The sequence below is a fragment of the Planococcus citri genome, chromosome 5, assembly GCF_950023065.1.
Source record: "Planococcus citri chromosome 5, ihPlaCitr1.1, whole genome shotgun sequence".
Taxonomy (NCBI): Eukaryota; Metazoa; Arthropoda; class Insecta; order Hemiptera; family Pseudococcidae; genus Planococcus; species Planococcus citri.
This window is the reverse complement of record NC_088681.1, coordinates 66,965,945-66,989,783: the sequence shown is the minus strand read 5'-3', so window position 1 is coordinate 66,989,783 and position 23,839 is coordinate 66,965,945. Positions and strand designations below refer to the sequence as shown.

The following is a 23,839-nucleotide window of genomic DNA, read 5'->3' as shown; positions in this document are numbered from 1 at the left end:
CATCAAAAATTAAATAAATGAATTGAATCGTTCGCGAACGAGTCTCTTAGACGAATCAATTCGTTTGCGAATGATTCACCACAAAATTATTCGATTTGTTCGCGAGTGATTCATCAACAATTGATCGATTCGTTCGTGAATTATTCACTAAAATGAGTTGAATCGTTCGCGAACGAGTCACTTAGACGAATCAATTCGTTTGCGAATGATTCACCACGAAATTATTCGATTCGTTCGCGAGTGATTCATCAACAATTGATCGATTCGTTCGTGAATTATTCACTAAAATGAGTTGAATCGTTCGCGAACGAGTCACTTAGACGACAATTCGTTTGCGAATGATTCACCACGAAATTATTCGATTCGTTCGCGAGTGATTCATCAACAATTGATCGATTCGTTCGTGAATTATTCACTAAAAAATAAAAATGAACTATTCCGTTTGCGAATGATTCGCCTAGAAATCAGTCGATTTGTTCAATCTGTAATTCGTTCGTGAATGATTCATCAAAAACTATTCAAATGAATTGAATCGTTCGCGATTCAATAAAAATTAATTATTCTGTTCGCGAATGATTCACCTAGAAATCCATCAATTTGTTCAATCACCAATTCGTTCGTGAATGATTCATCAACAATTAATTAAATGAATTGAATCGTTCGCGAACGAGTCACTTAGTTCATCTACGTAGAAATCAATCATCTGCGAGATAACTTTTGAAATTTAGACATTTTTAGGGGAATTTTTATATTTCGCAAAGTGTTCCTATCACCTCATTTCAATTGTGAGTACCGATCAGTAAATTGTAACTGCTCATTTCCAATTCACCAAAATTCACCATGGTACAGTTTTTACAAAAAACTACATCGTCAAATTCAATTTTTTTAAATTCCCTCACGAATTAAAAAAAATTTTAAATGTGAAAAAAATGTTTCGATAATATAATTTACATCATTGAAAAATTTTTCACAAAGTGGTAAAATTGAAATAAATCACACAAAAAAACATATAAATTTCGGATTTCTGCCATTTGTTTGTGAAGATAAAGAGGAGGGGGAGGAGGAGACAAATACAATGCAATCTTTATAATCTTGATAATTTTTAAAAAGATTTTTCGCGATATTTGGGTATTTTCATGCGAATCCCACGATGAGGGTCTAATTTTCAATGTTCTTCCAAGTACATAAATTGAAAACTTTTCGCAACAGGGTGAGTAGAAAGGGACAAAATTGCAGATTCAATTTTCTTCGTTTTTTTCCTTCTTCAATTTTGGCAATAATGACTGAAAAATTGGCACCACTGCGTTCAAAAGTACATATTTCCCAATTTCAGAAATGATATCTTTCGATATTCTGGCATAATTAATCCAAAATATTCGGGAAGAAAAAAATTTCAAAATACGAATTTACCCAAAAATAAACGATTTTTAAATTTTCAACTGATCAATAGAACTCCAAAAGTGGTCTTGGAATTCAATAACAATGGCCTTGGTTGATGCTGAATCTCAAAAACATATGTTTGGAATCGTGAAATTTTTCCCCAAACAGGTTGGGCAATGGCTATAGAGCGAAAAAACCACGATACCCTTTCTTGGGCACTTCAAGGGCACGTTCGGAGCTAACATTTTCCAACATGAATGTGTTTTTGGCACCGGGGATCATTTCGAAATTTGCGTGAAGCTGAAAAATTCAGTTGACTTCCTGACATTATGTTAGGCTTATTTGAAACTTTGAAAAAAATCGATGGATGGGCTCCAGCAATGACACAAACTCAAAATTCATTGAAAAAGGCACAACGATCTACTTTTTTGTAACCATGAAGAGGTGGGGCGTGGCTGAGAGCTCAAAGTCTCTCAAAAGGCACATCTGTAGACTTTCTCCGGACCTACATTTCCTACATTTCAGCCTCTTAGGTACATTTGAAAGGGTGGTGAGCATGACACAAAAGTTTTTTTTCAAATTTATTTTTATTTTTAGTTTGAAAAAAAACACGAGAAATCCAGTTTTCTCACCCCTCTTCTCTCTCATCTCCTCCGCAAGTAGGTATCTCAAATACTTTCATTTTTCCCAAAACAAAATTAGTAGCGACAGGAGCAAACAAAACACGATTTTTTTGAAAATGCACCCTCTTTGAGAGTCCGTTATTCCCAACCTCCTCAGGGACACCACCGGAGTTTAAAAAATTTCCTGGGTAACTTTCAATTTAAAATGAAGATCTCGGTTGAATTTGGTCAAATTCCGGCGACTTTTTTTGTGGGTGGGAGGAAGGGGGAGGGCGATCCACTCTAATACGCGAGAATGATCGAATTGGCCGCTTCATTACCCAGGTTGAGGGAGGGGGATGGACAGATTTTTTCTAGATGCAATATTGACCCAACAAAATCAAATTTCATATTTTCAAATAATCTGAGACCTTTCATCGATATTTCAATTTCGAAAATGAATTCTCCATCTATTCAAGAGAGGAGTACCTATACGAAAGGAAAAAGCAGATGTGGCTCAATTTTCACTAAAATTTTACATTTTCGAGTCCCTCTCGGTGCAAAATACGATAAAACGAACAATCCAGAAAATACCCGATAAAAAGGAACTGTAAGCCACGCTTCTGTACCAAATATCGGACGCGCGTACGCAATAAAAAAGCTCGCTGGCTCGCGCGCGCAATAAAAAATACTCGTATTCCGGGCTTGTGTGCGAGGTTATAGGTAGTTGTTAGCAGGCTACAGGTAGGTATTGGCGAAATATAAGAAAAAAATTACGATCCGCGTATTACTCAATAATATTGTCAGATGGACCGAACTGGTAAAAGATACTCGTCGTAGCATGTGTGTAGATATAGCTATACGCTAGGCTAACGCTTATGGGGCCGGAGTCTCCTTACAGATATACTATATCCATACAGTGTCACGCTTACGGCAGCCTCCTGGTCGTATATGTAGAGAAGGCATCCAGGGTGTACAGGGGAGTTGAGCAGTTCACCCAGTCAGTATAGACCGTTAATCGTCGAAACGCAACAAGCAACACCGGCTAAGCGAGTATTGGATTGGTGCAACAGAGAAAGCAATATGTGTAGATATCCCTTGTCTCCCCTCGATTAGCGTTGTATAGCTCGCTATGCTATGTATCGCTATTTCTTCTAATTATTGCATAGTACACATAGGTAAGGTAGTATATTACCTAGCTAACTCGATGGCTAGTGGTTGTAGTAGAACGAGAATTTTAATCTTGGAACGTGTGCGTGTGTTGTAGTGTGACTGCTTCTCAATTTATAGCTAACTAATGTCGACTCGAACTCGATGATCACGAAATCGCCGGCCGCGTAAACGTCGCTGGTGTTTTAATTACCGACCATAAGAAGGAAGCCGCAGCAGACAAAGATAGAGAGAGAGGTGAGGCACTCTATAATTAACCCATTATTGGAACACACAACACACCGACGAAGAGGTACGTGGGCGAGAGAAGGGAAAAGGGAGACGGTGAACACCCCCTTGTGTTGGGTTCGGGTCGTTCGAACTCTTCCACCAGAAGGAACCCCTTTAGGCCTTTAGGGCTCGAGTATCGAGCATCTCGATGACCAAACTACACCACCACCACCGTATATATCGGCGGGTATTTTGTTGTATAGCGTTCACGTTGTTGGTGTGCACGTAGCGGGCACCTGGGCGCGCTAACCGGCCATCGTTTCGCCATTTCTAAGTCACGACCTATTTGCCGAGTAACCTACAAATCAACGCATAAGGAAAATTTCAAGTTACAACTTTTTTCACAATCGTTGCTATTGCTATGTGTTATCATAACTATAGAGCGCCGCGCACTGCGCCGCAACTCGCGTCCGGTGCAATTACTGGGGCGAGCTTTGACGCCACCGTCATCGCTGTTTCTATTGCTGTTGTTGTCGTAGTCGTCGTCGTCGTCGTGTTGGAGAATGGTATGCTCCAAATTAACTAACGCACATATGTAATTCGATCGTCGTCGCCGATAATGTCATTCCTCGGGTTGCAGAAGAATCTGCCATGCTGAACGTCCGTCGTCGTCGTAGTCGTCGTTGCCAAAGATTCGCTGCAACAGGAAAACTCATTCATTGAAAACGCCACCACGACGAAGCGCTCGCTTATTCAAGGCTGATTGATACTGCTGCGTTAGCCAGCGTCGACGATGTTCCAGCGACCGTGACCTTCGAAGTGAAGAAAATACCGCCGTCAACGCCGTTCCATAAGCTAGCTTCGGATTCGCGAGAAGACCGCCCGTAGCTTGGTGAATTTCGTGTCCAGGCAATTACGCGCGAGTGCCGAGTGCCTACATCGACAATTTCCCATTGTCTTTTACCAGAATCCGGTGCTCGTGCCGGGCTATAAAGTACCACAGTGAGGAAAAATACCACGTATGGAACCGTTTATCAAAACGTAACGGTCGGATTTCCTCAATTTACCGGCGTAGATATGGTTTTGATTTGATACTTGAAGCGAAACTCGGTTGCATTTGGAATTACGAATTATAGCTAACGGAACTTTTCAAAACGGAGGAAAAAATTGCTCCAGAAAATGATGGTAAAGTCTCCCCCTGCAAGGAAAATTGGTATTCAACATTTGTCTGGGAAATTGATTTCCCAAAGGCAAAGCCTGCCACCGGTTTACCTATATTATCTAAAAATTTAGTATTTTACCATAAACTAACTCCCACACGACGGGATGTGGTAATCATGCCATTAAAAACACCCAAAATAATAATAATAATAATATACCAGAAATTTCCAACAATTTACTGAAAATTACCCACAATTTTCCAATAGGTACTCATCAGTACTTCAACAAAAAATGCAATTAGTACTTTGCCGAAAACTACCTGTAAAACATATAATGAGTTACGAATCACATAACATACTCAAGACCAGCATTATTATCAACGACTTGCCAAAAATTACCAGTAATATACCAAAATTGCCCTCAATTTACCAAAGTACCCATAAGTTACCAAAATCACCAGTAATTTTAAATTTGCCCAAATTACCAGTAATTCACCTAAATTACCAGTAATTTACCAAAATTACCAGTAAGTTACCAAAATTACTGTAATTTACACAAAGTACCAATAACTTACCAAAATTACCAGTAATTTCAAATTCGCCAAAATTACTGTAATTTACGAAAATTAGAGGAGAAGGTACAATTATGGACCCAGGTACAAATATGGACCCCCCCCCCATGGTTTAGTGTACAACTACTAGCACTACGGTCATGCTGAGTACTAGGTAAAAATTATACTAGTAGTGTAGTATCGATGATCCAAGTACTTATTTTGGATGCATGCATACTTGGGTGTCTCTCATCAGCAATTGTTTTTTTTGGTAAATATACCTATAATAGAATAATAAAAAAGGTGGTTAGCACGATAACCATTTGAACGATAAAACGTGGCTTATGTTAGTAACAATAGTTTAGGTGGTAAGCACAGCATTTTTCAACCATTGAAAAAGGTTGTTAGCCCGATAATTTTCATTGATAAACACAATATTTTTCATTGATTAGCACGATATTTATTTTTCATTGATAAAAGAAAACGCTGGCACACAGTGGGACAAATTCATTTTTTAGGGTGTCAAAAATCATATTTCAGAAATGAATGCAAATTTGGACGTCAATCTTTTTGATACACAGGTATTTTGAGGTGCTGAATTCATTTTTGTCGTTATTTTGGTTCGAACCTCAAATGGGGGCCGCAGGAGGAGGGTGCAAAGGGGTAAATATTTTGGAAGAGTCTAGTGGCGGGGTATTGATATGTACGTTTTTTGGGCTCCAGAATTCATTTTTGACGTTATTTTGGTTTGAAACCCAAATGGGGCCTCAGAAGGGCTGCAAGTGGTTTGCGCACAAATGGGGGAAAACATAACTCATTTGCGCACAAAATTAGAACTCGTTTGCGCACAGGAAACTTAGGGACATATAGGGACAATACGACTTGTTTGCTCACATATTTTCCTTCTCACTTTTACAGGCTTAGGACCGTCTGCTTTAGCACCTTGTCAAATGGAATTGATTTTCAGATCAGTCTCTTACTGTACTTCCAGTATAACATCAGTAACAGCATGAATATATGGATGTGGGTGGTAGAATTGACCATTGAAATGGGAGTGAAAACTTTCAACCGCATTTGTTGTTTGAGGAGACGAGTCTGGTTCCGCTGCCCAAATATCAGGTGGAAAAATCGATGATTCCGTAATGTAGTTGTCGAAAGGTAATTGGGAAAAGCCATTTCCATTGTTGGAGCTGCGGATATAAGTTTGGTGAAACCATCTGATACTTCATCAGCATTTAAATACGAAAGTCCAAAAAAATTTGTCAACCATTTTCCTACCTCTGATTCTTTGTTTTGGTACTCCTGCAGCAATATACGGTTTTTTTGAATGTGCCTGAACCAGGATTAGCCTAAATGGAACTTACAAGCTCTTATTTTACACTCCGGAAACAATGACTTGACAGCATTATGAGCAGCTTTTTCGAAATCAGCGCAGAAAATACGAATGTTCAAGGTCTTTCCCAAGTACTGATGGCACAAAGCACTAACCTTGTTCCACATGGTTACATATGTAATGTAGTGACCCATTCGATGAATCTAAAAAGCTATGAACTATATACATGTGCGCAAACGAGTTGTGGTCACTACAGCTACCCTGTGTGCAAACCACCTCTACCCGCTGCAGTCACTTTCCCCCATCTGTGCGCAAACGAGTTACGGCCCCCAGAAGGGAGAGTGCAAAGGCCATCGAATAGGTAAAAAAATAGAATTTTTCGTAATTTCATTAAAAATCTGTGACTTTTCCAAGTCCAATTGGAGGAGAATCGGGACATTTCGAGAAAAAGTATTAGGCTCAGGTGAAAATTTACCGAATTTCAACTCCCTTGGCAGCAAAATCCATCCCATTGGGTCAAAAACATAAACGAGGTCATCCGGTGTTATCTCATATAGCTTTATTGAAATAGGTACCTACTAGAATAATTCATTTGAAGAGTGTTTAATATCAACGGTATAAGTCAGATTTTGGCGATTTTGCGATTTTGACATTTTCTGATTCTGGAGACCGAGCTCTATCCAGCCATGTAAAAATTTTTCCAAAAATCAACACTGAATCATCAGAAATTCTACTTATTTCAATGGTACAGAAGTTCAAATTTGTTCATTTACAGTTTAATTTCAACAGTATAAGTCGAGTTATACCACCAAAATGATTGGTTTTCAATCAAGTATTAATGATATAAGTCAACCTATACCATTAGTATCGATTGGGTTCCGCATTACACTAAAACATCACCAGGCCTGAAATCTTATTTTTACTCTCCTGAAAAATTGCTCATTTTGACTTATACCATTAATATTCATGCTGTACTCTTGACTTATACTGTTAATATTTAACACTCTTCATTTTTTATTCACTCGCAAAAATCTTATACTTTTTGTCATTGATTTAGGTATCCTCATTTATCGTGGGCATCACTTATTTATCCTTCATTTATCCTTATTTTATCGTGGACATCACTTATTTATCGTTCATTCTGTCAAAAACTACTCATGGAAATTGTTTATTTTTTATTGTTCTTACTATCATATATATCGTGGATACCACCTAATTTATCATTCGTTTTTTAAGAAATCGTGCTATACATTTTTTTATTGTGAAATACACTTTTTTATCGTGCAATCCTCTTTTTCATCGTGAATACGTATTTATTGTGATAACCCACTACTGTTATCGTGCTAACCCCCTTTTTTAAAGTAACGATAAATTGCACCCAATTTTTTTACCTAATTTTGATTCAATATTTTTTAGAATGTCGAGAAAAGTGTTATTAACAAAGAAGACAAGTCCGAAGTGTCAAAAATGTAAGTAGTAGTAGTAATATTTATTCAATCTGTTACTTAAGTAACATTCAGAAAACACAGGTGAAGTGTGACCATGATTTTTTCATTTTTCACCAACTTGGCCAATTTTTTGCATGGGTATAAATATGGACCCTTAAATTTTTTTCCATCTAATTTTGATTCAATGGTTTTTAGAATACCGAGAAAAGAAGACAAGTCCAAAGCATTGAAAAACATCTTTACATAAATTTTTGTACAATTTTTTGAAATTTTTATTCATTTTTTTGAGGGGGTCCATATTTGTACCACTTTATGTCACTTTTCTAAATTTCAAATTTCTCCGTGAGTTTTCAACAAAAAAAAAATTTTTTACACAATATACTAGAGTCTTTGGCCTTTCGAATGGCATATTCGAAAAAAATGTTGATAATTTTTTCTACCCTTTAAAGCCAAAAAGCTAGAGGGGGTCCACATTTATACCTTCTCCTCTAATATGTAAGGGTAAGGGCACCAATTATGGACCAGTCCGAAATATGGTCCAGCGCCCACTCTAGTCAGTAATTAACACAATCTGTCAGGAAAAAATGTTTTCCAATGTATTTTTCATTTTAAAAAAAAAAACGAATGAGACAAAAATTACAACTGTAAAGTCAAAACTCGCTGAGAAATTTACAAAAAACTGTTTTGCGACACTGAAAATTTTTTTTAGTGTGTTTTTCAACTTTTATTAAAATATAATTCTGGTGTAATTTTCTAAGTGTTATTGACATTTATAATATCAAAAAAGGACGTAGTTTCTGCTGGAGTGATCAGTTTTTACTAAAAATGATGGTATGTACCTACAGAAATTTTTGGTGCAACGTTTTTTTCTTATGGGGTGCGCTAATATGGACCACCTCAAAGGGGAATGCTTGAAATACTTTTTTTTGTTCATTTCTACTACACAAATAGGTAAATATGACGTTTTGGAACGTAAAACTATGTTCATTTTGAAATTCTTTAGGTGGTCCATATTAGGCGTCCAAAATTTTGAATTGTCATTTTCACACTCGTCATTCAACAATTTAAAAAAAAAAATATTCAAAATTAACCTACACTGCTTAGAATATGTTTTTTTAATCATTTCTACAAATAAATATGACGTTTTGAAAAATGTAAAGGTATGTTTATTATAAAATTTTATAGGTGGTCCATGCGTCCAAAATTTTGAACGGCCATTTTGACACTCGCCACTCAATAATAAAAAAAACATACTTGAAGTTGACCTTCACCCCTGAAGTTTTGTACAGTGTTAGTGGAAGGGTGGATCTTCATTTTAAGCCTTTGTGGAGGTTTCTACACCCCATAGTTTTCAAGTGGCAATATTTTAGAGAATTTATATTTCCGTTGCACCTTCGATTTTTCGTTTGGCGACTGACAATCTTCTTTTGGGGGTGGGAAGGGGAGGAAGGCTGCTCTATGGGTCGTCATGCTTCGGAGAGAAAATGGACGAATTTGGTGAATGATTGATCCAGAAGTTCCCTCGTAAGTTCGAATATCAGCTAATTTTTTCTGTCGGACTCCTCTGCCCCCTCCTTGTAGCCTTAATAAACATGGCCAAAATTATGGGGAAAAAACCTGAAAAACACAAGAAGCTCGTCGTTTGTAAGGTTTTTGAAGGCGCTGCGGTCAAATTCCCATTTATCTGATTGGGTGTGTGTACCCTCAGAGACCCTCCAGCCGTTTCTTTCAATAAAAAAAAAAAAAAACAAAATCGTTCCAAGTCGATCAGGGCCTTCTGGTGTTCTTATAAAGCTCAGTAGCGTCAATTTACTTCACTCCGGGTGAAAAATCCAGTCAACAATAGTAGCTGAGAATCAGATTACATAATGACCAATATACAGAGATATACTCTGCGCCGCTGTGGTCGTCTTCACCAGCACGATTTATACACAATACTCCACTAATGTAGCCGTACCCAGTCGTCATATTATATCATACAAATTGGCAACGCGAAGCCAATACCTAGGACAACGATGGCGATGAATGGCGGCGGTGGCGGTATCATTAAACTTGACATTTATAGCTGTGTAGCCCCGATGCACTAAAGACATGCCGTTTATCCATTCAAAAAGCCGAGCAGAGTCGTGTAACTAATTTTCTCACACGTGTCATCGCGTCTATTCTCGCACTAATGCGGTGTATAAACACTGTGTACGTCGTTGAATACCTAATGACCCGTAGACCGTAGGTAATCTAGGGCCATACTCAACACTAAGTACTGTGGGCAAGCAGCAGGACTCCTCTTCTCGAATATGGACGAATGGTATGACAGCGTCTACCTCGGAATCCAATCCAGTGTATCCATATAGTACCTACCTACACCTGATTGAGGCTTTTGACAAGTAGGTACATACTATAACTCGCATCAATCGCACCTCTCTTCCGAGCTCACCTAGGTATTTTCCGGCACCGCGAATGTCAACTAGTACACAGGTAATTACAACTGATAGGATTTCGATAATCAGTCGCGCCATTCATCCTCCATCCTTCATTTTAATAACAAGACGGAAATTTAATAAAGCGTGGCACCCGCCGCCAAATGCGGTTTCCGGGCTAAAATCGTAAAAATCATTCGCTATCGTTTTGTCTTAAAATCGTATACACTCGATCGATAGATATAATGAGAATATCGCGAAGCTCGACTACAATTAAAATTAATACCTATGTCGTTTAAGTACCTCGGTATACTCATTTCAAGAGTCGAGATTCAGACCTAGCTGGTCGATCGCCTGCGCGGAAGATCCTTGGCTAGAGTGAATTTTCTGTTGTCGATGTTCGGCAACGAAGTACATTGTACAAGTCGTTGCCTACCTAAGTCTATCTAACGCAGATACTGTATAAGTATTTAAAAACACACTAATCAAATGTCAAGTACAGGTAAATGATGCAGCGATTTTTTTTTCAGCGCCCATAAATAATCTAAGGTATTATTATGGTCGTTATTTGTACCTACTACCTAACGTAATAAATTGAGATTTTATGTACGCAGTCAATATAGTCATATGGTAGTCGACTATTCGTGTATTTTTACAAATGCGCCATACCACATCGTTGTACTCGTAAAAAAAAAAAACACAACAACATCGAGTGCAATTATAATTATTTGTACTGCGCGCATTGCACGAACATACTCGTATTTGCTGTTGTCAGCATCGCTGCCATCGAAAAGATGCTCGTAATGGGGAAATTCCCAGGGCTCAAATAATTTTGCACACTTCCGTACTTTTGAGAGGTATATTTTGAAACTTCCTTTCCTTATTCTTTCAATAACGCATCCGCAGCATTTATCTATGTGTATTTGATTAAGTTCCAATTCTGACAGATTTCTATAGCCAGATCATTCCTCTGAAGAGACAGGAAGACACGATCAGCAGAGGAGCGAAAGGAAGGGGTGCAATAAATCATATTGATGGAGAATTGTGTCATAATTCCACTCAAGGTATTCGGGTCTGATTTTAATCGATAAAGTTACAGGGTGAAAGGGGAGAGGGCGAGAGTTTCAAAACCTCAACACTCGTCAAAAAAAAAATAGAAAGAACATCCAAAAATACACCAAACGTCCACATTTTTTAGGAGGGTGGGGGAGAAGGATCTATTAAATTTTTTGAATGCTTGGTGGCAAATTTTTGAATATTCAAAATGGTGCGCTGGATTCCCACAAAAAAAGTCAGAAACACCACAATTTAAGGCAACCAGGAAGGAAACAGGTTTTTGTACCAATCGAAGAAAGAAGGAAAGGTGCAAAATTGATGGAAAATTTCAAGACATGAAATCCGATTTGACTGATTTAAAAGTGATTGAAAAATTTTCCAAGAGACACTGTCTTTATGCAATGCGTTTAAAAATGGCTTACTTTTTTGCAAAAACTTCCAAGAAAAAATAATGTTTCTATGAAAAACTTTTAACAAAAATACTGCTTCTTCGAAGAACTTCATGTTTATTGAAATTGCAAAAAAAAACTACGATTACAACAAAAAACAAAAAACAAAGAAAAAGTTTCGTTTTTTTGTGAAATTTGCAAAACAGTTCTGTTATTTGTCGAGCATGAAAAAAGCCCTGCTTTGGTCAAAGATTTCTGTTTTTCTGTCAAAATTACAAAAAAAAAAGTTCAACTGTTTTACCAAACTCAAGTTCGTGAAATTTGTTGTTGTTGACTTTTTTTTTGGCAACAGTTTCAAAAGTGTTACTTTTTGTTAAAATTTTTTTAAGAAAAAGTTTTGTTCTTTTGCCAAACTTGAAGCAAAAATCTAGTTTTTTTGTGAAATTTCTAAAAAAATACTGTTTAAAAAAAAATAAAAGTACTGTTTTCTAGTCAAAGTCGTCAAAAAAAATTTCCAGCCAAAATAGCAAAAAGAATGATTATGTACTTTTTTTTCAAAATCAAAAAAAAAAGTTAAGCTCTTTTGCAAAATGTCCAAAAAAGTCCTGCTTTTTTTAGTCAACATTGCAAAGTCCATTTTTCTCAAAATTACAAGAAAAAGTTCAACTGTTTTATCAATTTCAAGTTCGTGAAATTTGTTGTTGTTGATTTTTTTTTTTTTAGAAACAGTTTCAAAAGCGTTACTTTTTGTCAAAATTTTAAGAAAAAGTTTTGTTCTTTTGCCAAACTTGAAGCAAAAATCTAGTTTTTTTTGTAAAATTTCTAAAAAAAAACTGTTTTAAAAAAAATAATAAAAATACTGTTTTCTAGTCAAAGTCGTCAAAAAAAATTTCCTGCCAAAATAGCAAAAAAGAATAATCTTACTTTTTTTCCGAAATAAAAAAAAAAGTCAAGCTGTTTTGCAAAATGTCCAAAAAAGTCCTGCTTTTGTTTAGTCAACATTGCAAAGTCCATTTTTCTCAAAATTTCAAGAATTAGTCCTTCTTAAAATGACCCCACTTTTATGCAAAAAATGAAAAAAATTACTTTTTTTGAAAAATGTCCGAAAAAGTCCTACTTTTTTCAGTCCACATTGCAAAGTCCTATTTCTCCCGAAACTCCGAGAGTTTAAAGTAAAGCTTCTTTGGGAAACTTGCAAAAAAGTTCTGATTTTTCTACTAAACAAAAATGTCTACTTTTTTTGCCAAATTCGCAAAAAAAAATCATGTTTTTTTTTGAATAACTACGTCCAAAAAAGTCTTGATTTTCAGCAAAACTACCACAAAAAGTACCAACTGCTTTTTTTCAAGTTATGCAAAAAATTCCCATTTTGTCAAAATTACTCAAAAAACTTTTTTTTGGCAAAATATCCAAAAATTGTTCTGTTTTTTGTCAAATTCCGAAAAATTGTTTTTTTTTTGTTTCAAAACTGCCCTAATAAAGTTGATCTAATAAAATTTCTAAAATGAAACTTTGAAATTTTACTCTGGAGCTTTGTTTTCGTTTTTAATCGTGTTTTTTTTTTGTAGATGGTAAAATTTTGCCTTGAATAAATTTTAAGCCCTCCTTCTTCACAAATCACCATATTAAAAAATCTGCAAACGTTTTCTGTCAAAGTTTCTACTTTTTTATATCATTTTTTCAACCAAACTTCAAAATTTTTTTCTAGATATTTTTTTCCGGAGGATAAATTTATGGAGATTAATTTCTAGCCTGTTAATATTTCTGTAGATACGTGTTTAAAACTTGATTTTTGAGCTTTAATTACCGTTGGGGGCGGGAGGGGAGGAGTTCCTTAGATCATTCGAAAATTTAAAACACAATTGGTCATATCATAAACAATGTGGAACACATGCAAAAAACCTGAAACTTTTTTTTTCTTTACACAAAAATCTTAAATTATACCTACTTATTACATAAACGACGAATTAGCGAATGAGACTAGTAACTGAATCATCAATGGCCCAGGTATCTTTAGCTTAGCCACCGATTACGACACGCTTCATTCAAATCTTATTCAATCGCTGGGCCATTAATGATTCACCAAACCATAATTCGCCTGCAACCGAACAAGATCCAGTTTCAATTTTACACGAGAATCGCCTTCCTTCTCGCTCTATCTCAAGATTTACTGCACACGAAGATCTAGATACGCTTGTTTGAAGTAAATACCTACATACCTATCTAATAAGTACGTACAATAAATTGTACAATCTGGAATTTACCTCTTAAGCATTATATGTAGTGTTTATTTGGCCAGTGACCAGTTTAAAAAAGTTATTTAAGAACCGAAAAAATTTAGAAGTTTAGAGATTTTTGAGAACTTATTGAAGTTCTCTTTTCTTTCAACGTATCTAGACTAAATTAGACTACCACCTCTTGAATTTCCGACAACTTGAAACTTTTCTTACGTTACCTCATCTTGGAGATTATCCACCTAAAACCTTCTGAGGTTCCAAAAATCGAATCGATAAATTCAGCAATAATTTTTCTCAACAAGTCATACTCTGAATTCACAGAATTAATTCCCCCTCCCCCAAATTCAGCTCAAGCATACCAATTATAAGGCTCAGAGAGCCTGCACAGAAAGTCCCCTCTTCATTAAAATCGATTTGTAAAATGATTAATAATATTTTCGGCGAATTTCGAAACACACTATCATCATTTTATCTTTCCATCAACATGAAAATCCTGACAAATAAGTCGAAAAAAAAACCAACGCTCATAAAAAAAAATGGTGTTTTCTTCAATAATTTTAATAACGCATCAATCACGCAGACACATTTCTTGATATCGTGTCATGAATGGTTCATTTTGTAGTACATCGTATATCTCGTTTACTCGGCCAAGGCGAAACGCAGGCTCCGCTTTGTTTTGCGGAAACTCTAATCAAAATCTTGACATAAAACATATGTCCGAGCCGCTATCCGATCCAATCAAAATACCAACATAGCGTACGCACGCGTGTATGTAATTACCTCTACCTCTGCCTCCTGCGCTCTTCCCCGCTTGACATCGAGCTTCGTAGAGGTACACGTAAGATGCTCACGTCGCTCAAAAGTGCAAACAAAATCAAACCTTGAACTCAAAAAGTAATAAAATATGGAAAAAAAGAAGGAGAGAAAGAATCGGAATTCAACAAATCCGCACCGAGTCGAGAGCGAACGATCACTCGAGTGCGAAAAAATCCAAGGATTGGATTCAAGTTCAAAATGATTTCGCAATGCAGACCAGAAGATGGCTGGAGCAGATACACAACATCTTATAGTCTTAGACTGAATTCGGCGAAGTCCTTCATTTTGAGTAGAAAATCAGTCAGAAAATGTTTAAGCTTTTGAGGTGCCCCAGGAAAGGAGATATGGATCCTAACAGAGTGCTTTTTCGCCCCAGGTTCTACCAAACCTGTTTTTGAGTAAATAGTCCAGCATATGACATCTTATGGAGTAATTGCCACCCCCCCCCCATCCTCCGGGATAACTTTTTTCTTAAATGTGGACATCCTGAAAAACATTTTAAAGCAAACTCGCCGAAAAAAAGTTGGCTCGATTGACAAAATGGCGGTCATTTTGATCACTAGGTTTTTCACCATCGGACTCGCAAGAAATTTTTCGAACTGGATAGAGCTAGATTGAAAGAGCATGCAAAAATTCATCATCGGCCAAAATTTCAAGTACTAAAGTGCATTTTTCGATTTTTGGTAAATTTTTAAATTTCCGGCCAGAAATGAGAAAAAAATCAAAATTTCTCCAAATTGACCTAGAAAGCAGAAATTTGAAATATAGCCTATTTTCGTCCTGCCAAATTGATTGAAACCCGTTTCAAACCATTTTGAGTAGTTCTGGAGCCTCCAGCAGAGTTCTGAAAATTCATCGAATGAAGTAGGAAATTCGAAATTTACGCTCCACTCTAACTTCAACACCCTATTAAGTCGACTACTGATGGGTTTAAGTCATTTTGGAGCCTCCAGTGACATTTTGAGAATTCTTGGAGCCTCCAGCAGATTTTTGAAATTTGGAATTTTCATAAAATTTCATCAAATTCAATTGGACAGCAATTTCAATACGGCTGTGAAGTTGACTGCAGGTAGATCTCAAGTTGTTTTGGAGCTTCCAGCAACTTTTGGAAATTACTGGAGCCTCCAGCAGATTTTTGAAATTTGAAATTTCCATAAAATTTCATTAAATTTAATTGGACAGCAATTCCAATACGCCATGAAATTGACTGCAGGTGGATTTCAAGTCACTTTGGAGATTCCAGCGACTTTTGAAAATTACTGGAGTCTCCAGTAAAGTTTTCAAACTTGAAATTCCCGCATGATTTCATCAAATGGAATAGGAAAGCCGAAATTTACTCTGCACAGTTTGAAATTTTGTGAAAATTTAAAGTTTCAAAAATCTGCTGGAGACCCCTCGAATTTTTAAAAAGTCGCTGGAGGCTTCAAAATGACTTGAATTCACTTGCAGTCGACTTGATAGCGTTTTGAAATTGGAGTGCAGAGAAAATTTCGGATTTTCAATCTTGTTTGGTAAAATTTTGTGAAAATTGCGAGCATTGAAAAATCTGCTGGAGGCTCCAGTAATTTTCAAAAAGTCGCTGGAGGCTCCAAAATGAATTGAAATTCATCTGCAGTCGATTTTGTACCGTATTGAAATGAGTTTGCAGAATAAATTTCGACTTCCGAACAGAATTTGATGAAATTTTGTGGGAATTTCAAGTTTCAAAAATCTGCTGGAGTCTCCATGAACTGCTCAAAACTGTTTGAAACCATTTCCAATCGATTTAGCTTGTCGAAAATGGGGTATATTTTCAAATTGCACCTTTCCAGGTCAATTTGGGAAAATTTTGATTTTTTTTCTCATTTCTGGCCAGAATTTAACTTTCAAAATTTCACCAAAAATCGAAAAATGAACTTTAGCACTTGAAATTTAGGCTAGTGATAAATTTTTGCATGTTCCTTCGATTTTTGGCACCACTGCATCTCAAAATATTTCCCTAGTTTCAGAAATGATGTCTTTTAATGATGTAGCTAAATTAATACCTTCGAAATATTTGAGAAGAGAACATTTTTTTTTTCTGAATTACCAACTTTCATCTCAAAATTAAGGTCTAGGACTGCAAGAAATTTTTTGAATTAAATAAAGCTAGATTGAAAGAGCATGCAAAAATTCATCATCAGCCAAAATGCTAAAGAGCATTTTTCGATTTTTGGTGAATTTTTAAAAATCAAATTCAGGTCAAAAATGAGAAAAAAAATCAAAATTTTACCAAATTGACCTAAAAAGCTGAAATTAGGCAAAACCCCTATTTTTCACCTGCCAAATCGATTAAAAACTGTTTCAAACCATTTTGAGCAGTTCTGGAGCCTCCAGTAGATTTTTTGAAACTTGAAATTTCCAGAAAATTTTATCAAATGAAGTTGGAAAGCCGAAATTCGCGCTGAATTCCAACGTAAACACGCTATTAAGTCTACTACTGGTGAGTTTAATTTATTTTAGAGCCTCCAGCGACTTTTTGGAGTCTCCAGTAGATTTTTGAAACTCGAAATTTCCACAAAATTGCATCAAATGCAAATGGAAAGTCGAAATTAATTCTGTAAACTAATTTAAATACACTACGAAGTCGACTGCAGGTAGATTTCCAGTCGTTTTGGAGCCTCCAGCGCCTTCTTGGAAATTTCTGGAGCCTCCAGCAAATTTTTCGACGCTCTAAATTTCCATAAAATTTCACCAAACAAAGCTGAAAATCCAAAATTCACTCAGCACTATTTTTGGCCACTATTGCCAATTTCAAAAATCGAGAAAAACACCCAAAAACTTGACAAAATTCGATTTTTTTAAAAATTATTGCAACACTGCATTTCAAAATGCTTCCCCAGTTTCAGAAATGATATCTTTCGATGTTTTGGCTTAATTATGTACTGCGAAATATTTGCAAAGAACAAAATTTCAAAAAACGAATATTTTTCGAAACTGGGTCATTTTACCCAAAACAGGTTGTTCGGGGCTGCAAAAAATCACGATTTTTTCAAAAAATATCCCTTCTTTAAGGACCAATATCTCCCCTCCAGCCCCTCCAGCGTTAAAAAAAATTCTGAGTGACTTTCCACTCAAACCGAAGTTTTCCACTGGATTTGATCAGAATCCTTCCACATTTTTTATTTCAAGATCCACCCTAATAAAATACGCAGTTGGATAAATGTATTTCTCGCAATGTGGTCCTTAATTGGCTAAAATAATACCTCATATGTATTCTCATATAGGCAGATAAGTAATGTCTTCCTCAAATCACGATATATGGATAGCCAAACTTAGCAATGGCACGTTAAATAGAAAATCCATCATTGTCAGTAACCTCAAACCATATACAATAATACAACTGCGATGATGAATCCGTAATTAAGGAAATAATTGAATTTAAAAAAAAAAAAAATACAACAGACGACGAAGAAAAGAAAAGGGTACCAACAGGACGGGGGAAGGGAACATGGACGGTACGCGGGGTCGCTCCTCAGTCCTCACAGCACCACAAAACAACAACAACAACATTCTGTACGACTCGCGAGTCGCGAGCTTACTCTAGAGCGAGGTACAGAGAGACAGAGACAGATACAGAGGAGGACCCACGGTGCAGACGAGGAGAGAGAAAAAAATTGCATTACGCAATTTTCATCATTATCCGTTTCTAAGGTTATGTCCCACCACTATCCGAAGGTTAGTCCAGAAACACTTCTATACCTGCTATCTGGAGAAATGATTCTTCAATAGCGCACTTTTACTTTCTTATATTGCAATACGAGCACACAGAGTACCGTCGATAGTCAGCTGAACAGGTTTACCATCTTTGACATTTTGTTGTTATTATTTTTTTTAATACGATAGCTATTTTTTTTCTTTTAATCGCTCTTCTCTCATTCTTTTTTCGTTCGCTTCGCTCTATTCAACGTCGTCGTCGTCGTTTTACTTACCTTTTTAATTTCTATCTCAAATTCCAACAGTTCGAGAATAATCGAGTGAATTTTGTCGGCTGATTGTCGCTTGTATATTAAATACATTTACGTATACGTCGTGTATGATTTTTATACGTGATTTTAATTGACCATATTATATGTACTTGATTATTTTTGACGCGAGTGTGCGATATTTTTTTATCGAAAAATCAATCGCGTATTCGGGTTTGCGATTTTCGCGATTTTTTTCGCACCACTGTAATCGCGAGATAAGTTACTTTTTTTTCTAAAAGTTTGCAAAGTGCGCCGCCAAAACGGATACCATAAGGATAACGGAGTTCGCCCACAGCAAACTCGCGCTTCAAGACGGATTTTTTAATTTTTCACAGGCTTTTAGCCATTCCGGCAAGCTGGATCAAAACGTGACGTAAGTACTGAATGATTAATAATTGTGCATTTTTGGTCCCTCAAATTAGGTACAAGGAACAATAGGGAAGTGAAAAGCTGAGATGGGAGGGAAAAAATGAATTAGAAGATCAGTAAGTTGCAGGGCCTTCTTCGAAAATTTTCATTTTTTTTTTTTATCGTCCCAGGCAAGCATACCTACTCATAAAACAGATCCTCAAAATTTTTCCAAAATATGAGGGGAAAAATTGAGAATTGAAAATTTTACATTTTTAAATCCTCGATCAAGTTTTTCAAAATATTTATGATTTCATCTTTCAATTGAAGAGTATTTTGTGAAAAAATCTCAGCTGAAAAAGAAAGGGCAGCTGGCCCAAAAAATTAGACTCGAACACAGCATCCTATCTCATTAAACCTGGAAAAATATCATTCGAAATTTTGATCTGATTAAGTAGCCAAAATAAGAAGATTACCCCCCCCCCCCATCATTCAAACAAAACATAGAACTTGATTTTGGCGCGTCCCTGAAAATATTATTCTAACCTTCATAAATTTTTTCCAAAATTCATTTTATAGTCAGCTCAAAATTTGAAAAATCAACCCCCCCCCCCACTCATCTACTGAAATTCCAACACTGGATTTTATTCCAACCAAAACTCAAATTTTTTCCTTTACTTTGAAAAATTTCACCCCTTTATTTTGAAAATTTTCACCTTGATTGGTTCCAAATTTGAAGGATCAATCTCCATGAAATCCCAGTTTTTTTCCATCACCTAAATTTTGATTGAGTGAAATTTTTCTCTCACCAGCTCAGAATTTTAAGGATCAATCCATCTTCTTCCTCTCACAATTTGATCCAAAAATCATCATTATATCCTCATCAAAATATTTACATCCTCAAAAAAAATCGCTCAAAATTCAAAGGGTCAAATAATTCCACCCAGGATTAGGAATTCATTCGTACTGAATCTGTGCTTTACTTCTTCGTCAACAAAAATTTCGTTCAAAATTTGCTCTTGTCAACTCAGAATTTGAAGGATCAACCCCCCTCCCCCTCTCACCCCACAAAAACCTATCATAATCGAAAATCTGTCAATCAGAACTTAGTACCCAATTCATTTCCGATTTTTCGATCCCATACGAATTTACGAGTACGATCGATTGTAGGTATTCGAAATGGAAAATAAATTTCAGCCTCAAAGTAAACCTTCCATTCAAAAATCGATTTATTTGCATTTTTCGACACGTAAATTTTGGTCTCCAATCGTTATCGAAAATTGATCAATCGGACCCCAAAATTTTCAAAGATGTTCAGGAAATTTACCCCCCCCCCCCTCCACTTCTAATTTAGAACTCTATATTTTTTCTTCATCGCCTGAAATTTTGTTCGAAATTTGATCTCTTTAGCTCGAAATGCAAAATAGCAATTCCTCCCCCCTCCCTTCGTCAAAATTCGACCCAAGCGTAGAATTATATTCCGGGACTTTAGTTTTTCCCTCCCCCCTCCTCATTAAGTCCCAAGTACAAAATAAAAAATTTCGTTCAAAATTCAATTAAGTCTCAACTAAGAATTTCAATAATCAAGGTCCCTCCCCCTATCCGATTCAGCCCTACACCAAAATACCATTTCAGCCTGGATTTTTTTTTCCTTCGTCGTGAAAATTTTCATTGAGAAGTTTACTCAGCGAACAATTCATCTTCCTTCTCCAATCCAGCCAAACTTAAAATTCCATTTTCATTAGATCCCTGAATTGGAATTCGAACGCTTTATCTATCCTCCTCTTCCTCCTCCCCCTTCAAAAATTTTTCCAAACTCGGAATTTTATTCCCATCGTAACCTTGGCTTTTTTTCTTTATCATAAAAAAAGTCGTTCAAAATTTGCTCCAATCAGCTCACAGTTTAAAGGATCAATTCCCCTACTTTTTCAATTCACCCCCCCCCCTCCAACTTCAAAACTGTTCCAAGCTCAGAATTTTATTACCATCGAAACCTTGGCTTTTTTCTTTGTCATCAAAAAATTTGTTCAAAATTTGCTCCAATCAACTCAGAATTTAAAGGATTAGCCCCCCCTCTATTTTTCTCAATTAAACCCAAGCATCGAATTCCATTCTCATTAAAAATCCTGACTTCTTCAGTCATCATTAAAAATTCCATTCAAAATCCACTTTGATTAGATTCGAATTCGAAGGATCAATTTTTCCCTTTCTTTTTCTGATTTCATCCAAATGCAGAATTCGACTGGCCTTTCATCGGGAAAAAATTTCACCAAAAATTTTTAGAAATTGAAAGCATCAAAACCTGCTCCTAGTTTACCATTTTATTATTCTCGAGTAAAAAATGAAAAATTGTACAAAAAAACATGCTCACATAATATTTTCTTCAACTTAAAACATTTTTCGATGCTCAATCGAACGTGGAAAATTTCTTCCTCACACATCTCTTTGAACTTTTTTCGATGCAGCTTTTTAGCCAGATCTTTTACAAACTCCTTTTCCAGCTGCCCCTTCAACAATATACATATTTTGATCGTATGAGTCAGGTTCTGGCCTCTGGGTAACCCATAAAAATAGATCCATCGACTACGATTTAATTATCCCATACGTAAGTTTAGGTACAGCAAGACGCAATTAGTCACAGTGTAGGGGCATCGGCAGTTGCATCTGACGACCAGCGACGATATAGTGACGAGTGTATGAGCGCATTCTTCAGTCGTCGGAACGTTTGCAACAGAGAAATACTACGAGTAAATTCGCCAATTTATTGGCAATTTCAGAATTATTACTCGGCGTTCTCGTTCGCCGGCCATAATTGCACGCGGCGCGGTTACAAAACTGCATAACAACTCGCCCGTGTGTTTATACCATACCGAACCGAACCGATCTTACCTACATAACACTGGGCTGAGAAATTGCCGTGTTATCATATATCATATGTACCCAGTACCCAGTACCAACTACTATGTTGTATGTATCGTAATATTATGTGTGTATCTCTCTCTCTATCTCTCTCTACCCACGTACGCGAGATGAATTCGTAATTTGCAGTGCTATTTGTAGACGTAGGTACGATTTCGTAGCCGATGACCACGTAATTTCATTTCATATTATTAGTGTTGCAGTAAGTAAGTAAGTGCCTACCACAGGTATTTTCTCGAAGAAAATACGACCATTGCTCGAAATTTGCGTATTTTTTACTACGAGTAGGTATACTGTATTTGTCTCGTTGAAATACGAATAGACCATGTTATGAGAAATTGTAGCAAGAAACCAATGATGAAGTCGCTGACTCTTCGTCGAAATGCGGACATCATTAGTACTACGAGATTTAAAACCTTGAACGGAAGCCAAAGAATTTTTTTCTCATATGGAAAAAAATGCACGTGGATCTTTCTTTCATAGATGAGGTTGCGAAGTGTATTGATCTGATCTACGCCTATGTATCTACGCCTCTGGATACTTTCATATGTATACGAGTATAGTTTGTAATTTATGTACGATATAGTATTATTTTACTCGCGCGAAATTCGAGTGAAAAAAATTTGGTGACGGTTTTGCAATTTAAATTTGAGCTTCGAATCGTTCATAAATTTTCACAGATACGTAATGCGTAGAAAGGTAGGCTATATACACCTGGTACTTATTCATGGAATTGAAAATAATTTTTTTTCACGTTTTGAGATAGCCTATTTCAACGAAAATGGGTTAGATTTACGCAGAATTATTTTTGTGGTTGGGGAAGGGGCAATAGTTCCTGGAACAGAATCGAATAAACTCGAAAAAAAATTCATTTTAATGTCAAATTTTAAAAAATATAATGGAAAATTTGAATCTTTGATTTTTTTAAAAGAAAAAACAACTTTTTGATAGGTAGGGCTACCCATTTTAATATAAATTTCGGTTTCTAACCCAAAAAATGTCAGAGGGTTTGATGAATTCAAAAATTGAAAAAAAAACGTACTAATCTCCAAAAGAGCATTCAAAATTTCATTCACTGAGGACTCAGTCTTACAAGGCTCTAATTTTTTTAACAAGAAGGAGCTTCAGACTGCAGTTTTAAAACTGATTTGTCAATTTTTCAAGACAGGATGTCTACAAAATTTCTGAACACGAAATTCTGAACGTGATTTTACATCTCCCCCCTCTCACTTCTTCAAAGGTCTATCAGAGCAAAACTTTTGAGAAATTGAATTCTCGAGATTCAAAAAATATCACTACTCTTCCCAATTTTTTTTATCGAATAAAAAATTGTTACAATTTTTAAACGAAATTTTAAACTTCCTATAACTTGGCACTTTTGTAAACTACAAACACATCTCTGGTCTGCTGCCCCCTTCCCCCCTCCCCCCAAAAAAAACTACAATTGAATTACCTACTCGGAAATGTGAACCATGCGATGCATTAAGACCACAGAAAATCAACAAAAAATAAGGAAAGCTCCGTAACATTTGGAAAAAGTTGCATGAAAAGTGTTGAAAACACGATCAATATTATAGAAGAAATATTCCAAAAAAGGATTCAAATCAATAAAATTTGCAGAAATTGCATGGCTAAAAAAATGGAAAATACGAAAAATCAGTGAAATTTCAGTGAAACTTGAAAAAAATTACATTAAAAAGTGTCGATTACACGACTAATTGACGAAAACACACGAAACAACATTGAAAACAATAAGTAAAAATTGGCAGAAAATGATGGAACTTTGACAAAATAAACCTGCTAAAATGACAATTAAA

General features: G+C 36.0%; 1 protein-coding gene across 1 annotated transcript in view; it reads left to right on the top strand.

Annotated features, from left to right (window-relative positions):
- The first annotated feature begins 18,512 nt into the window (after positions 1–18,512).
- LOC135847002 (very long chain fatty acid elongase AAEL008004-like) overlaps positions 18,513–23,839 on the top strand; it is a 61,128-nt gene continuing 55,801 nt past the window's right edge. The window contains exon 1 of the mRNA XM_065366381.1: positions 18,513–19,128. The gene's annotated coding sequence lies outside the window, so the exon portion shown is untranslated. The remainder of the gene's footprint in view (positions 19,129–23,839) is intronic.